Below are 6,021 nucleotides of genomic sequence, written 5' to 3'. Positions count from 1 at the left end.
TAAAACTTCAAACAAATACCAAAAAAACCTGAAAAAGATAACAGATGAATGAACTCTTTTTCACAATGTTTTATTGTTTTTTTTAACAAATTTTACATTGCAATAAAATTATGCAATAAATACTTTATTTTTGCTTAGATGAAATTAATACTGATTAAATTTTATGCACTTTCAGAGTGGAGAAAGATATCTGATACTGGAAATCATATATGATACTTAAGAAGGAAAATGAAATATGCATGTCCAAATGGTTGCAACAACAAAAAATGAAGCGTGTCTGTAAAATAGCTACCAAGCTCTAATAGCTATAGTTAGAAGGAATAACTCAAATGGATAGTTAATCATTGGTAAGCACAGAGTGAACAAAATATAAATTTAATATATACATGTATATGGTAAAATATACATGTATGACTGTTATTTGACAACCATATAACCTACAACAATGAGCCAAACCAAGCACATTAGCATCTATATAAAGACATCAAAAGTGCAGAACAATTCAAAAGAAAACTGATGTCCTGATTGTTTTGTACAAGATAAAAAATACAACCACTGAAGTCATAATATATGAACATTTTGTATGTTATTGCGGTTTCATTACCATTAATTATAAAACAAAACAAAACATTCTGACAACTTGTTTTTGAGAGCTTCACCTTGACTGAATTTCAGTGTTAAACAAAACTCAATTATTGATAACAGTTGTTGAATCTTAAATTATTACTGAGTGAAGATTTCAAATATTGACTCATGTTATAAGGGACATAACTCTCATACAATATGAAAAATATCTGTCATGAAAACATTTTCCATTCAATACAAATTAACATTTTTTTTTTATTTTCAGAATTCAACATTAGAAAATTGTTACTCAAGTTTGATTTGTTTCCTTGTTGGCATACCAACAACCTCACCAGCTGATAATCAAGTTGTTCAAGTGATTTAAACAACAGAACTGTTTGCTTTTCAAGCTACATTTTATGACTCTAAAATTGAATAATTATATACTAATACAGTACTGAAATCTTTGAAAAGGGGACTAAGAAAGACTAATTTAACATAGATTTGGTTATTGTTGAATGTATAAACTTGTAATAAATTCAGATTATAAATCACGTTTTGTCATAACTATTTTCACTATAAAAGAAACATCACTGCAGTGTTCTTTCAGGAGCCTTTCAACATGATTGATCATGGTATTGATAAATATGCTGCTTTAAAGTGTATTATTATTTTCACAGGATTTATCATGAAAATTTTTTTATTTTTATAACCACTGGATGCTGCATGATATTTGTTGGGAGAGAGAGCATGCCCTTGTATAATTCTTTATTTGTTATAAGTTCAAACATATGCTGCTATTATGTTATCAATCTTATGTCAGAGGTCTCAAGGGTTAAGCTTATACTTGCATGTCCATAGTTGTGGTATACTTGCATGTAAGACAACTATCCAGCAGAGATTAAACGGTATAGATGTAAACACCTTTATTAGCACAATGTGACAGTACAGCTACCAACAATGAGCAAAATCCATTCAGTGTCATGAAATGCATGACATCAGGAAAACATCATGTAACAATGTAAACATGAAAACAAATACATGTATTTTAAAATTTGTACACATGTACTCAGCACATAAAACAGATATGGTAAACCAGCCATAACAGATATATGAATTAAAGGTTCCTGATTTGGATAGGCAGATACAGAATGTGTTCAAAAAGGAGACATATTTGTAATGGATCAGCCCTACTTTTTACTAATACGTGTGTTAATCCACAGTATAAGAATGAACTAAATTATCAAAATTCATTTGGTAAGGGTTTATTTACCATACATGTCAATACTTGGCATAACTATCAAAAAGACAAGACAAAAAGTTTAGATTTTAATAAAGCTTATTTGTCAATTTAAATGGAAATCTGAGCTTCTGCTATCACATGGTGTCTGTTGTCTGTCAATCCATCCGTCTGTACAGTGTAGACTATTTCAAAGATCTTCTCCTCTGAAACTAATTAACAAATTCATCCATACTTCAGCTATATGATATTGCTAAAAAATAGAACATAGAGGCAAAATGCATTTAATATGCAGTGTTTCTTAGGTCAAGGACATATATAGCAGTGGCAGATTCAGGGGTGGGGCGTAGAGGGCGTACGCCCCCCCCCCCTTTACTTGCACTTTTTTTTTATTTTACATGATTTTAGCCCACAAAAGGTCCAAAAAAATATCGCCTCGCTTCGCTACGCGAGATAATTCATATAATTTTCTCTACGCCCCCCCCCTTTCGAAATTCCTGGATCCGCCCCTGTATAGTGTTACTATAGTATAGGTGGAAAAAGGGTGGGGAGGGGGGCTGGTCTTTTTTAGAAAAAAATCCCGGCCCTGATTTTGGTAAAAAAAATATCTGGCCATGCTTGGATTGAAAAAAATAATCTTGCCCGAATTTCCCCCCCCAAAAAAAGAAATATTCCCAAATAAATGTCCTACATTCAACATATAAGGAAAAAATATTCTAGCCAACATATAAAGCAGGCAAGAAAAATCTATGTCCACATGAAAAGCCCAACTGAACTACTCCGTACTCTTTCACAGGTAACACCTGCCTCATATTATCACTCATTAGGAGTAGAGGTGGTGTATTAAAATTATGTGTATGTAAAATGTTAAGTTTAAAACACTAAAATAACACTTTTTTCTTCAGCGGTCAGAAAAGTGAAAAGTGGGTCCGCCATGTTCGTCATCCGGTATATCAACAGCAAATATTTTTTTCAAAATAACAGATAACAAAGATTTAAATTGGCCCAGAACACCCCTTGCCCCCGCCCCCCCCCCCCTCTTAAAACTGAACTTTTCCAAAATTTATTGTTAAATAGCGAGCTCCCAAATTGCAAATACTTCGTCCTCTTTCACAGGTAACACCTGCCTCATATTACTCTAGCACAACACTCAGAGGTCGTGCATCACGTAACAAAGAAGCACCACGGACTTTATCAGTAAAATTAATAAATTTAGACAACTTTGAGTTATTTTATGTACAGTAACAGATTAAGATACATCAAAATATTCATTTAAATGAAAAGTTGAAATAAAAAATAATAATAAAAAAAAAACTTTTATATGGACTTCAGTAATTAAGCACCACCAAAAACGGACTAAGCACCACGAGAGGTAGCTTCCCTCCCTTTGGTCCAACAGACGGGTATAGGGGTCTAAAACACTCTTTGGGGTTCTAAGTCGGTTTCTTAGGCTCATTGGTCCACACCCAGCAGGCACTCAACGTTGATTCAACGTTGAAACAAGGTTGTTTCTCAACGTTGAAACAATGTCAAATTTATGTTTGATTTTGAAAATTGGAATTAACGTTGTCATTTCAACGTTGAAGTTTCAACATCCTTTCAACGTTGATTCAAGGTTGAATAGTAGTTGAAAGTATAATAATGAAATTTATCATAAAGCTACAAACACCACATTTTTTACCTGCTTTCCAAATTTTTGCTGTTGTTAGATGGTAAACAGGCAGTGTGGGTGTACATGGTTTTTTTAATGTTTTTCCCTCTCACCAATACACATATGAACAAAATAGATAAGTTAAATGGAAGACATCTAAATAAATACATCATCTGTTACTTTAAACAACATTTGGTGCTTGTACAAAGACAAAAATCTGGACCATAAATGTTATATCTTAAAATCCTGTTGGCAGAAGGAATAGCTGAAATGATTGTGTGTGTCCACTTGTATTTAACGAAAACTATAGACATAGTTATCTATTTAATTTATAAGTGGATACCTATCATTTTTGATATATTCTTACTTGTAGTTTTTCTTGTTGTGAATAGCTATAAAAAGACAAATCATTCAATGAATTTGCACAGTTTGAATAAAAACTAAGACATGCACTTTATTCCCTGACACCACAGAAAGGAAAGCATAGGTTGAATAGTTCTAAACAATTCTCACAAGTTCAAAGTAGTTTTTATTAAACGATCAACCAATGTTAAACCCTTCTTGAAAGTAGTATATATATCTAGGAAGAGTGAAGACATTATTAGATCCAATGTGTGTTCAGGATGATCTCAATATTTACGAAAATAAGAAGATGCTGCATGACTGCTAACCAGACAACTATCCACAAAAAAACAAAGGTCCTTGATTATATATACATATATATGTTATATAAATGTATATATTACCCTCATAAACCATTAAATTAATACTTATTTACTCAGGAACAATAATATCAAAAATAGTAATACAATGATATTTCTTTTGATACAAGATTTATTTTATAAATTCATTTGTTATATTTGTCTCTTTTTGTCCTTATTGCATGTCATCATTCTTCCACCACCTCGGGATCTTTCAGCGGTAAATTTTAAGCAGGAGAGGTCTTTATCAGATATGTATTTCCAAGTGACATCTTTTTACTCTTGCAGTAAATTTAAACTCTGGAAAAAATCAGATTATATATATATATAATAAATATAAATTGTACGTTCTGAAAAGATATTTTAAATTTGAGCCACTTTCAATTTGTTTCTAGAAGCATTGAAAATAAATAAAACCATAATGACGAAGCACATATTGTAATAAGATAATCATTAATAAAAAAAATATATATATATACATTTATGTTTACTATTAGTAGTTTTTGTTAATGAAGAAGCTTCAACCTTAGTTTTGTAAGACTGCGGGTTTCAATATGTTATTGATAAGTTATAACAATGAAAACACTTTACCTAAGTAAGACGTTTTTTTTAATTGATGACTGCACAATTCCATTAACATAAAATAAAGAGATTTACTAGAATAGCTTAGATATAAAGACAAACATAATATGGTATGTAAGGTAAACAAAATTAGAATAAACAAAAGATTAATCTTTGAACACAAATGGTATATAGCTATACAGACAACAAACCTACCTTTGATGATTTTAAAGACTGGAATTCCCAAAACTGAATTTTAATTTTGCTCCACTTGTGCCTTTTAGCCATTGATCTGTTTTACAAGCTTCTGTAAAATAAATAATACATGTTCATGATATCATATAACATTCAAAACCAGGTTAGTACACATTAATGTAAACATGGATTTCTCATATTACACAGAGTAAGAGATCACCTGAAGATCAGTAAAGGCTCAGAGCCTCAGACTGACTGTTTTTGTAAAAATAAAACAATAAAAGTATCAATTTTCCATGATCTTTCAAATTCAATACTTTGTTGTCCAGTTGAAATTCATTGTTTAATATGATCGTCAAAAAGTATGTGGTTTACCAAGCCTTAACGTTAAACTAAAAGAATCGCATATATATAGTATATAAAGTAAACATGTTAGTATACCTGAGCAAAATAATTTAAACACTTGCTTATCCCCCCTTTTTCTTATATGAATCTTTAAGCATAATAATTGTAACAATCTTTACCTAAACTTTAAAATGAAACTAAATATGCTATCCACATTTTAAAAATGCTCTTAGAAAAAGTATATTTGGAGGAAATTATATATGATGGCCCTTCCATGTGTTCTGATCTGTTTTCTGGAATACAATGTTGACGTTATAATTTTCTCTAATTGTGCAATATGATACCAATTCAGAGTTTCTAAACACAATTCATAAATATAACAAACCGTGATGCCCACATGCAAACATCTACATACCATAAATATACGTGATAAACGGGAAGTTTCTCTTTCGACTTCGTCCTTTGTTGTTCTTTTTCAAATACAGGAAAGGTGCGTGTTTGAACAATGCGCATGGGCAATCTAACTTCCTGTTCAAATCCCGCGAAAATATGAATGAAAGAAATCGCGATCATTGTTGATAATCAACGTTTTTAAATTTCTTTACATGTTATCTTTATGTTCAAATTAAAGTTATGTGAAATGAAATTAATAAATTATATTTCTTATTCCCTAGAAATTTAGTATCAAACGATTTACCTCCCCCCTTTTCTCATACCGTCACGGTGACGGAAAACTCAAGTTGAAATAGTGACTAATAGTTGGT

The 6,021-nt window shown here is 31.1% G+C and overlaps 1 long non-coding RNA gene across 1 annotated transcript; it reads right to left on the bottom strand.

Moving 5' to 3' along the window:
* Positions 1-4,269: 4,269 nt before the first annotated feature.
* On the bottom strand, positions 4,270-5,788 carry LOC134723583 (uncharacterized). The gene is made up of 3 exons (XR_010108122.1): positions 5,673-5,788; positions 4,934-5,024; positions 4,270-4,456 (listed from the first exon to the last, which is right to left on the bottom strand). It is a non-coding gene; the product is annotated as an uncharacterized LOC134723583 (long non-coding RNA).
* Between the last annotated feature and the right edge of the window lie 233 nt (positions 5,789-6,021).

The sequence above is a fragment of the Mytilus trossulus genome, chromosome 1 (genome assembly GCF_036588685.1).
Source record: "Mytilus trossulus isolate FHL-02 chromosome 1, PNRI_Mtr1.1.1.hap1, whole genome shotgun sequence".
Lineage (NCBI taxonomy): Eukaryota > Metazoa > Mollusca > Bivalvia > Mytilida > Mytilidae > Mytilus > Mytilus trossulus.
The sequence above is the reverse complement of the archived record's forward strand: the minus strand, read 5'-3'. Positions and strand labels throughout refer to the sequence as shown.